This window comes from Gasterosteus aculeatus, unplaced genomic scaffold, assembly GCF_964276395.1.
Source record: "Gasterosteus aculeatus unplaced genomic scaffold, fGasAcu3.hap1.1 HAP1_SCAFFOLD_51, whole genome shotgun sequence".
NCBI lineage: Eukaryota > Metazoa > Chordata > Actinopteri > Perciformes > Gasterosteidae > Gasterosteus > Gasterosteus aculeatus.
In genome coordinates, this window is record NW_027554906.1 from 1 (window position 1) to 12500 (window position 12500).

Consider the following 12500-nt stretch of genomic DNA (forward strand, 5'->3'; position numbering starts at 1 on the left):
CGCCGCCATCTCTCTCGCTCAGCGATCCATCCGCGAAACCCACCGACCAGCCACAGTGCCCGGAACGAGGCTCCGGTTCGTTCACCCTCGCCACTGTCCGAGGGCGTCCGAAAATACTGAGGTCTGAGTCGGATCCAAAACGCACAAACGTCGGTCCTCACTCCTGGAGGCCTATGTTTCTAAAAACCAGGTTTCTGAAATCTGCGACCTGGTGGCCCAGTGATGTCGGCTACAACTTTTTTTTTCCAGTCCGCTCAAAATTCTCCAGGCATTTTCTGAGCTTTCCTTCACATAGTCCGACTTTTACTTAGTTTCTGACGGAGCCAAAAAAGTCCGGGTTTTTTTGCCCTCCTTATCGTCCCGACTGGAAACTTTAACTTCGTATTTTAAGTCAGAAAATTAAAGTCCTTTTCATCCAGGAGACCGACCCTTCCTGCAAAGCGTCCCAAATGGTCCTTCGTCGTCGGATATCTGTCGGGAAATACCGCTCTATGGAACTGTTTATTTCATCCATCCACTGCACCTGCTGTTCTGACATCAGCATCCGAGAATAGTGTCCCGTACTGGGACATGGTCTGGCATATCCCGCTCTCTGGAACTCTGTATTCATCCATGCGTTACACCTGCTGTTCTGACATCAGCATCCGAGAATAGTGTGCCGTTATGGGACATGGTCTGGGATCTCCTGCTCTATGGAACTGTTTACTTCATCCATCCACTGCACCTGCTGTTCTGCCATCAGTGTCCGACAATAGCGCTTCATCATCGGATAACTGCCGTGAGATACCGCTCTCTGGAACTGTTTCTTTCATCCATCCACCGCACCTGCTGTTCTGCCATCAGTGTCCGACAACAGCGCTTCTTCATCGGATATCAGCCGGGATCTCACGCTCTCTGGAACTGTTTATTTCATCCATCCACCGCACCTGCTGTTCTGACATCAGCATCCGAGAATAGTGGCCCGTACTGGGACATGGTCTGGGATCTCCCGCTCCATGGAACTGTGTTCTGTTTATTTCCTTCATCCACTGCACCTGCTGTTCTGACATCAGCATCCGAGAATAGTGTCCCGTACTGGGACATGGTCAGGGATCTCCCGCTCCATGGAACTGTGTTCTGTTTATTTCCTTCATCCACTGCACCTGCTGTTCTGACATCAGCATCCGAGAATAGTGTCCCGTACTGGGACATGGTCAGGGATCTCCCGCTGTCTGGAACTGTGTATTCATCCATCCAGTGCACCTGCCGTTCTGCCATCAGTGTCCGAGAACAGTGCTTCTTCATCGGATATCAGCCGGGATCTCACGCTCTCTGGAACTGTTTATTTCATCCATCCAGTGCACCTGCCGTTCTGCCATCAGTGTCCGAGAACAGTGCTTCTTCATCGGATATCAGCCGGGATCTCACGCTCTCTGGAACTGTTTAATTCATCCATCCACTGCACCTGCTGTTCTGCCATCAGTGTCCGACAATAGCGCTTCTTCATCGGATATCAGCCGGGATCTCACGCTCTCTGGAACTGTTTATTTCATCCACCGCACCTGCTGTTCTGCCATCAGTGTCCGACAACAGCGCTTCATCATCGGATAACTGCCGTGAAATACCGCTCTCTGGAACTGTTTATTTCATCCACCGCACCTGCTGTTCTGCCATCAGTGTCCGACAACAGCGCTTCATCATCGGATAGCTGCCGTGAAATACCGCTCTCTGGATCTGCTCTGTTCTGGCAGGTAATCAGGGAGATTTTAAGTAGATGAGTGTCCGGGAATAGTGCACTGCACTCGGGCAGGTCACGCCGCGTAACCCGCCCCGTATCCCGGTTCCCGAACCCGCTTTTCCGCCCAAAGTTGTCCGAAGATGCTTAGGCCCAGCTGGGGAACGCTCCCCACGAAGCCCGGGTCTCAGCCCTGGAGCCCTGTGTTTCCGAAAACCAGGTTTCTGAAATCTGCGACCTGGTGGCCCAGTGATGTCAGCTGGAACTTTTTTTTTCCGGTCCGCTCAAAATTCTCCAGGGGATTTTAGGGCTTTGCGCCACATATTCCGACTTTTACTTAGTTTCTGACGGAGCCAAAAAAGTCCGGGTTTTTTTGCCCTCCTTATCGTCCCGACTGGAAACTTTAACTTTTTTTTTAAGTCAGAAAATTAAAGTCTTTTTCATCCAGGAGACCGACCCTTCCTTCAAAGTGTCCCATACAGTGCTTCGTCATCGGACATCGGCCGGGATCTCACGCTCTCTGGAACTGTTTATTTCATCCATCCACTGCACCTGCTGTTCTGACATCAGCATCCGAGAATAGTGTCCCGTACTGGGACATGGTCTGGGTTCTGCCGCTCTCTGGAACTCTGTATTCATCCATGCGGTACACCTGCTGTTCTGCCATCAGTGTCCGTGAACAGTGATTCTTCATCGGATATCAGCCGGGATCTCACGCTCTCTGGAACTGTTTAATTCATCCATCCACTGCACCTGCTGTTCTGACATCAGCATCCGAGAATAGTGTCCCGTACTGGGACATGGTCTGGGATATCCCGCTCTCTGGAACTATGTTCTGATTATTTCCTTCATCCACTGCACCTGCTGTTCTGACATCAGCATCCGAGAATAGTGTCCCGTACTGGGACATGGTCTGGGATATCCCGCTCTCTGGAACTATGTTCTGATTATTTCCTTCATCCACTGCACCTGCTGTTCTGACATCAGCATCCGAGAATAGTGTCCCGTACTGGGACATGGTCTGGGATATCCCGCTCTCTGGAACTATGTTCTGATTATTTCCTTCATCCACTGCACCTGCTGTTCTGACATCAGCATCCGAGAATAGTGTCCCGTACTGGGACATGGTCTGGGATCTCCCGCTCTCTGGAACTATGTTCTGATTATTTCCTTCATCCACTGCACCTGCTGTTCTGACATCAGCATCCGAGAATAGTGTCCCGTACTGGGACATGGTCAGGGATCTCCCACTGTCTGGAACTGTGTATTCATCCATCCGCTGCACCTGCTGTTCAGCCATCAGTGTCCGTGAACAGTGCTTCTTCATCGGATATCAGCCGGGATCTCACGCTCTCTGGAACTGTTTATTTCATCCATCCACTGCACCTGCTGTTCTGACATCAGCATCCGAGAATAGTGTCCCGTACTGGGACATGGTCTGGCATATCCCGCTCTCTGGAACTATGTTCTGTTTATTTCCTTCATCCACTGCACCTGCTGTTCTGACATCAGCATCCGAGAATAGTGTCCCGTACTGGGACATGGTCTGGCATATCCCCCTCTCTGGAACTATGTTCTGTTCATTTCCTTCATCCAGTGCAACTGCTGTTCTGCCATCAGTGTCCGACAATAGCGCTTCATCATCGGATATCTGCCGTGAAATACCGCTCTCTGGATCTGCTCTGTTCTGGCAGGTAATCAGGGAGATTTTAAGTAGATGAGTGTCCGGGAATAGTGGGCCGTTCTGGGACTTGGTCTGGGATATCACACTCTCTGGAACTATGTTCTGTTTATTTCCTTCATCCAGTGCACCTGCTGTTCTGCCATCAGTGTCCGACAATAGCGCGCCGTTCTGGGACTTGGTCTGGGATATCACGCTCTCTGGAACTATGTTCTGTTTATTTTCTTCATCCAGTGCACCTGCTGTTCTGCCATCAGTGTCCGACAATAGCGCGCCGTTCTGGGACTTGGTCTGGGATATCCCGCTCTCTGGAACTATGTTCTGTTAATTTCCTTCATCCAGTGCACCTGCTGTTCTGCCATCAGTGTCCGACAATAGCGCTTCATCATCGGATATCTGTCGTGAAATACCGCTCTCTGGAACTGTGTATTAGTCCGTCCGCTGCACCTGCTGTTCTGACATCAGCATCCGAGAATAGTGCGCCGTTCTGGGACATGGTCTGGTCTCTGCCGCTCTCTGGAACTCTGTATTCATCCATGCGTTACACCTGCTGTTCTGACATCAGCATCCGAGAATAGTGTCCCGTACAGGGACATGGTCTGGTCTCTGCCGCTCTCTGGAACTCTGTATTCATCCATGCGTTACACCTGCTGTTCTGACATCAGCATCCGAGAATAGTGTCCCGTTCTGGGACATGGTCTGGTCTCTGCCGCTCTCTGGAACTCTGTATTCATCCATGCGTTACACCTGCTGTTCTGACATCAGCATCCGAGAATAGTGTCCCGTTCTGGGACATGGTCTGGTCTCTGCCGCTCTCTGGAACTCTGTATTCATCCATGCGTTACACCTGCTGTTCTGACATCAGCATCCGAGAATAGTGTCCCGTTCTGGGACATGGTCTGGGTTCTGCCGCTCTATGGAACTGTGTGTTCATCCGTCCACTGCACCTGCTGTTCTGCCATCAGCATCCGAGAATAGTGCCCCGTACTGGGACATCAGCCAGGACGCACCGCCGTCATCTCGTTCGTTCGCTCAGTCATCCATCCACGAAAGCTACCGATCAGCCACAGTGCCCGGAATGATGCCTCCTGCCGGGGTAGCGTCCGCTTGCTCCCCGACAGCCAGTTCTGCATGAGGCTCCGGTTCTTCCACCCCCGCCACTGTCCGAGGGTGTCCGAAAATACTGAGGTCTGAGTCGGATCCGAACCGCACAAACGCCGGTCTTCACGACTGGAGGCCTATGTTTCTAAAAACCGGGTTTCAGGAATCTGCGACCTGGTGGCCCAGTGATGTCGGCTGGAACTTTTTTTTTCCGGTCCGCTCAAAATTCTCCAGGCATTTTCTGAGCTTTCCTTCACATAGTCCGACTTTTACTTAGTTTCTGACGGAGCCAAAAAAGTCCGGGTTTTTTTGCCCTCCTTATCGTCCCGACTGGAAACTTTAACTCCGTATTTTAAGTCAGAAAATTAAAGTTCTTTTCATCCAGGAGACCGACCCTTCCTGCAAAGCGTCCCAAATGGTCCTTCGTCGTCGGATATCTGTCGGGAAATACCGCTCTATGGAACTGTTTATTTCATCCATCCACTGCACCTGCTGTTCTGACATCAGCATCCGAGAATAGTGTCCCGTACTGGGACATGGTCTGGCATATCCCGCTCTCTGGAACTCTGTATTCATCCATGCGTTACACCTGCTGTTCTGACATCAGCATCCGAGAATAGTGTGCCGTTATGGGACATGGTCTGGGATCTCCTGCTCTATGGAACTGTTTACTTCATCCATCCACTGCACCTGCTGTTCTGCCATCAGTGTCCGACAATAGCGCTTCATCATCGGATAACTGCCGTGAGATACCGCTCTCTGGAACTGTTTCTTTCATCCATCCACCGCACCTGCTGTTCTGCCATCAGTGTCCGACAACAGCGCTTCTTCATCGGATATCAGCCGGGATCTCACGCTCTCTGGAACTGTTTATTTCATCCATCCACCGCACCTGCTGTTCTGACATCAGCATCCGAGAATAGTGGCCCGTACTGGGACATGGTCTGGGATCTCCCGCTCCATGGAACTGTGTTCTGTTTATTTCCTTCATCCACTGCACCTGCTGTTCTGACATCAGCATCCGAGAATAGTGTCCCGTACTGGGACATGGTCAGGGATCTCCCGCTCCATGGAACTGTGTTCTGTTTATTTCCTTCATCCACTGCACCTGCTGTTCTGACATCAGCATCCGAGAATAGTGTCCCGTACTGGGACATGGTCAGGGATCTCCCGCTGTCTGGAACTGTGTATTCATCCATCCAGTGCACCTGCCGTTCTGCCATCAGTGTCCGAGAACAGTGCTTCTTCATCGGATATCAGCCGGGATCTCACGCTCTCTGGAACTGTTTATTTCATCCATCCAGTGCACCTGCCGTTCTGCCATCAGTGTCCGAGAACAGTGCTTCTTCATCGGATATCAGCCGGGATCTCACGCTCTCTGGAACTGTTTAATTCATCCATCCACTGCACCTGCTGTTCTGCCATCAGTGTCCGACAATAGCGCTTCTTCATCGGATATCAGCCGGGATCTCACGCTCTCTGGAACTGTTTATTTCATCCACCGCACCTGCTGTTCTGCCATCAGTGTCCGACAACAGCGCTTCATCATCGGATAACTGCCGTGAAATACCGCTCTCTGGAACTGTTTATTTCATCCACCGCACCTGCTGTTCTGCCATCAGTGTCCGACAACAGCGCTTCATCATCGGATAGCTGCCGTGAAATACCGCTCTCTGGATCTGCTCTGTTCTGGCAGGTAATCAGGGAGATTTTAAGTAGATGAGTGTCCGGGAATAGTGCACTGCACTCGGGCAGGTCACGCCGCGTAACCCGCCCCGTATCCCGGTTCCCGAACCCGCTTTTCCGCCCAAAGTTGTCCGAAGATGCTTAGGCCCAGCTGGGGAACGCTCCCCACGAAGCCCGGGTCTCAGCCCTGGAGCCCTGTGTTTCCGAAAACCAGGTTTCTGAAATCTGCGACCTGGTGGCCCAGTGATGTCAGCTGGAACTTTTTTTTTCCGGTCCGCTCAAAATTCTCCAGGGGATTTTAGGGCTTTGCGCCACATATTCCGACTTTTACTTAGTTTCTGACGGAGCCAAAAAAGTCCGGGTTTTTTTGCCCTCCTTATCGTCCCGACTGGAAACTTTAACTTTTTTTTTAAGTCAGAAAATTAAAGTCTTTTTCATCCAGGAGACCGACCCTTCCTTCAAAGTGTCCCATACAGTGCTTCGTCATCGGACATCGGCCGGGATCTCACGCTCTCTGGAACTGTTTATTTCATCCATCCACTGCACCTGCTGTTCTGACATCAGCATCCGAGAATAGTGTCCCGTACTGGGACATGGTCTGGGTTCTGCCGCTCTCTGGAACTCTGTATTCATCCATGCGGTACACCTGCTGTTCTGCCATCAGTGTCCGTGAACAGTGATTCTTCATCGGATATCAGCCGGGATCTCACGCTCTCTGGAACTGTTTAATTCATCCATCCACTGCACCTGCTGTTCTGACATCAGCATCCGAGAATAGTGTCCCGTACTGGGACATGGTCTGGGATATCCCGCTCTCTGGAACTATGTTCTGATTATTTCCTTCATCCACTGCACCTGCTGTTCTGACATCAGCATCCGAGAATAGTGTCCCGTACTGGGACATGGTCTGGGATATCCCGCTCTCTGGAACTATGTTCTGATTATTTCCTTCATCCACTGCACCTGCTGTTCTGACATCAGCATCCGAGAATAGTGTCCCGTACTGGGACATGGTCTGGGATATCCCGCTCTCTGGAACTATGTTCTGATTATTTCCTTCATCCACTGCACCTGCTGTTCTGACATCAGCATCCGAGAATAGTGTCCCGTACTGGGACATGGTCTGGGATCTCCCGCTCTCTGGAACTATGTTCTGATTATTTCCTTCATCCACTGCACCTGCTGTTCTGACATCAGCATCCGAGAATAGTGTCCCGTACTGGGACATGGTCAGGGATCTCCCACTGTCTGGAACTGTGTATTCATCCATCCGCTGCACCTGCTGTTCAGCCATCAGTGTCCGTGAACAGTGCTTCTTCATCGGATATCAGCCGGGATCTCACGCTCTCTGGAACTGTTTATTTCATCCATCCACTGCACCTGCTGTTCTGACATCAGCATCCGAGAATAGTGTCCCGTACTGGGACATGGTCTGGCATATCCCGCTCTCTGGAACTATGTTCTGTTTATTTCCTTCATCCACTGCACCTGCTGTTCTGACATCAGCATCCGAGAATAGTGTCCCGTACTGGGACATGGTCTGGCATATCCCCCTCTCTGGAACTATGTTCTGTTCATTTCCTTCATCCAGTGCAACTGCTGTTCTGCCATCAGTGTCCGACAATAGCGCTTCATCATCGGATATCTGCCGTGAAATACCGCTCTCTGGATCTGCTCTGTTCTGGCAGGTAATCAGGGAGATTTTAAGTAGATGAGTGTCCGGGAATAGTGGGCCGTTCTGGGACTTGGTCTGGGATATCACACTCTCTGGAACTATGTTCTGTTTATTTCCTTCATCCAGTGCACCTGCTGTTCTGCCATCAGTGTCCGACAATAGCGCGCCGTTCTGGGACTTGGTCTGGGATATCACGCTCTCTGGAACTATGTTCTGTTTATTTTCTTCATCCAGTGCACCTGCTGTTCTGCCATCAGTGTCCGACAATAGCGCGCCGTTCTGGGACTTGGTCTGGGATATCCCGCTCTCTGGAACTATGTTCTGTTAATTTCCTTCATCCAGTGCACCTGCTGTTCTGCCATCAGTGTCCGACAATAGCGCTTCATCATCGGATATCTGTCGTGAAATACCGCTCTCTGGAACTGTGTATTAGTCCGTCCGCTGCACCTGCTGTTCTGACATCAGCATCCGAGAATAGTGCGCCGTTCTGGGACATGGTCTGGTCTCTGCCGCTCTCTGGAACTCTGTATTCATCCATGCGTTACACCTGCTGTTCTGACATCAGCATCCGAGAATAGTGTCCCGTACAGGGACATGGTCTGGTCTCTGCCGCTCTCTGGAACTCTGTATTCATCCATGCGTTACACCTGCTGTTCTGACATCAGCATCCGAGAATGGTGTGCCGTTCTGGGACATGGTCTGGGATCTCCCGCTGTCTGGAACTGTGTGTTCATCCATCCACTGCACCTGCTGTTCTGACATCAGCATCCGAGAATAGTGCCCCGTACTGGGACATCAGCCAGGACGCACCGCCGTCATCTCGTTCGTTCGCTCAGTCATCCATCCACGAAAGCTACCGATCAGCCACAGTGCCCGGAATGATGCCTCCTGCCGGGGCAGCGTCCGCTTGCTCCCCGACAGCCAGTTCTGCATGAGGCTCCGGTTCTTCCACCCCCGCCACTGTCCGAGGGTGTCCGAAAATACTGAGGTCTGAGTCGGATCCGAACCGCACAAACGCCGGTCTTCACGACTGGAGGCCTATGTTTCTAAAAACCGGGTTTCAGGAATCTGCGACCTGGTGGCCCAGTGATGTCGGCTGGAACTTTTTTTTTCCGGTCCGCTCAAAATTCTCCAGGCATTTTCTGAGCTTTCCTTCACATAGTCCGACTTTTACTTAGTTTCTGACGGAGCCAAAAAAGTCCGGGTTTTTTTGCCCTCCTTATCGTCCCGACTGGAAACTTTAACTCCGTATTTTAAGTCAGAAAATTAAAGTTCTTTTCATCCAGGAGACCGACCCTTCCTTCAAAGTGTCCCATACAGTGCTTCGTCATCGGACATCGGCCGGGATCTCCCGCTCTCTGGAACTGTGTATTCATCCATGCGGTACACCTGCTGTTCTGCCATCACTGTCCGGGAATAGTGTGTCGTTCTGGGACTTGGTCTGGTCTCTGCCGCTCTCTGGAACTCTTTATTCATCCATGGGGTACACCTGCTGGTCTGCCATCACTGTCCGGGAACAGTGTGCCGTTCTGGGTCATGGTCTGGGATATCACGCTCTCTGGAACTCTTTATTCATCCATGCGGTACACCTGCCGTTCTGCCATCACTGTCCGGGAACAGTGTGCCGTTCTGGGACTTGGTCTGGTCTCTGCCGCTCTCTGGAACTCTTTATTCATCCATGCGGTACACCTGCTGTTCTGCCATCACTGTCCGGGAATAGTGTGTCGTTCTGGGTCATGGTCTGGGATATCACGCTCTCTGGAACTCTTTATTCATCCATGCGGTACACCTGCCGTTCTGCCATCACTGTCCGGGAACAGTGTGCCGTTCTGGGACTTGGTCTGGTCTCTGCCGCTCTCTGGAGCTCTGTATTCATCCATGCGGTACACCTGCTGGTCTGCCATCACTGTCCGGGAACAGTGTGCCGTTCTGGGTCATGGTCTGGTCTCTGCCGCTCTCTGGAGCTCTTTATTCATCCATGCGGTACACCTGCTGTTCTGCCATCACTGTCCGGGAATAGTGTGTCGTTCTGGGTCATGGTCTGGGATATCACGCTCTCTGGAACTCTTTATTCATCCATGCGGTACACCTGCCGTTCTGCCATCACTGTCCGGGAACAGTGTGCCGTTCTGGGACTTGGTCTGGTCTCTGCCGCTCTCTGGAACTCTTTATTCATCCATGCGGTACACCTGCTGGTCTGCCATCACTGTCCGGGAACAGTGTGTCGTTCTGGGACTTGGTCTGGGTTCTGCCGCTCTCTGGAGCTGTTTATTCATCCATGGGGTACACCTGCTGTTCTGCCATCACTGTCCGGGAATAGTGTGTCTTTCTGGGACTTGGTCTGGTCTCTGCCGCTCTCTGGAGCTCTTTATTCATCCATCCACTGCACCTGCTGTTCTGCCATCACTGTCCGGGAATAGTGTGTCGTTCTGGGACTTGGTCTGGTCTCTGCCGCTCTCTGGAACTCTTTATTCATCCATGCGGTACACCTGCTGTTCTGCCATCACTGTCCGGGAATAGTGTGTCTTTCTGGGACTTGGTCTGGGTTCTGCCGCTCTCTGGAGCTCTTTATTCATCCATGCGGTACACCTGCTGTTCTGCCATCACTGTCCGGGAATAGTGTGTCGTTCTGGGACTTGGTCTGGTCTCTGCCGCTCTCTGGAACTCTCTGGAACTCTTTATTCATCCATGGGGTACACCTGCTGGTCTGCCATCACTGTCCGGGAACAGTGTGCCGTTCTGGGTCATGGTCTGGGTTCTGCCGCTCTCTGGAACTGTGTATTCATCCATGCGGTACACCTGCTGTTCTGTCATCACTGTCCGGGAACAGTGTGCCGTTCTGGGTCATGGTCTGGGTTCTGCCGCTCTCTGGAACTCTTTATTCATCCATGGGGTACACCTGCTGGTCTGCCATCACTGTCCGGGAACAGTGTGCCGTTCTGGGTCATGGTCTGGTCTCTGCCGCTCTCTGGAGCTGTTATTTTCCTCCATCCGGTACACCCACTGCTCTGCCATCACTGTCCGAAAATAGTGCTCCGAAATCGGGTAAGTCGCGCGGGGAGCCACCCCTGTATCTCGGCTCCAGGAGCGTCTTTCCGCCCGGGGCCTGGCCCACTATGCTTAGGTCCAGCTGGGGAACGCTCCCCCCGAAGCTCGGGGCCCTGTCCTGGAGATCTCTGTTTCCGAAAACCAGGTTTCTGAAATCTGCGACCTGGTGGCCCAGTGATGTGAGCTAAAAAAAAATTTATCGAAGCGATCTAAAAAAGCCCAGGCATTTTCTGGGCTTTCCTTCACATATTCCGACTTTTACTTAGTTTCTGACGGAGCCAAAAAAGTCCGGGTTTTTTTCGCTCCACATAGTCCCGACTGGAAACTTTAACTTTTTTTTTTTTCCATTATTTCACCCGCGGAGGTCCGCAAACACCTCCAGGGGCCCACAACGGCCGAATTAAGCCAGGAAAAAGACGCCAGAACCCGGATCTCTTTACCAGACACCCCCAGAGCCCGGAACTCGGACCCAAACACCTCCAGAGGCCCACAACGGCCGAATTGGACCCGGAAAAAGACGCCAGAACCCGGATCTCTTTACCAGACACCCCCAGAGCCCGGAACTCGGACCCAAACACCTCCAGAGGCCCACAACGGCCGAATTGAACCCGGAAAAAGACGCCAGAACCCGGATCTCTTTACCAGACACCCCCAGAGCCCGGAACTCGGACCCAAACACCTCCAGAGGCCCACAACGGCCGAATTGGACCCGGAAAAAGACGCCAGAACCCGGATCTCTTTACCAGACACCCCCAGAGCCCGGAACTCGGACCCAAACACCTCCAGAGGCCCACAACGGCCGAATTGAACCCGGAAAAAGACGCCAGAACCCGGATCTCTTTACCAGACACCCCCAGAGCCCGGAACTCGGACCCAAACACCTCCAGAGGCCCACAACGGCCGAATTGGACCCGGAAAAAGACGCCAGAACCCGGATCTCTTTACCAGACACCCCCAGAGCCCGGATGAGCTCCACAAACACCTCCAGAGGCCCACAACGGCCGAATTGGACCCGGAAAAAGACGCCAGAACCCGGATCTCTTTACCAAACACCCCCAGAGCCCGGAACACGGACCCAAACACCTCCAGAGGCCCACAACGGCCGAATTGAACCCGGAAAAAGACGCCAGAACCCGGATCTCTTTACCAAACACCCCCAGAGCCCGGAACACGGACCCAAACACCTCCAGAGGCCCACAACGGCCGAATTGAACCCGGAAAAAGACGCCAGAACCCGGATCTCTTTACCAGACACCCCCAGAGCCCGGAACTCGGACCCAAACACCTCCAGAGGCCCACAACGGCCGAATTGAACCCGGAAAAAGACGCCAGAACCCGGATCTCTTTACCAGACACCCCCAGAGCCCGGAACTCGGACCCAAACACCTCCAGAGGCCCACAACGGCCGAATTGGACCCGGAAAAAGACGCCAGAACCCGGATCTCTTTACCAGACACCCCCAGAGCCCGGAACTCGGACCCAAACACCTCCAGAGGCCCACAACGGCCGAATTGAACCCGGAAAAAGACGCCAGAACCCGGATCTCTTTACCAGACACCCCCAGAGCCCGGATGAGCTCCACAAACACCTCCAGA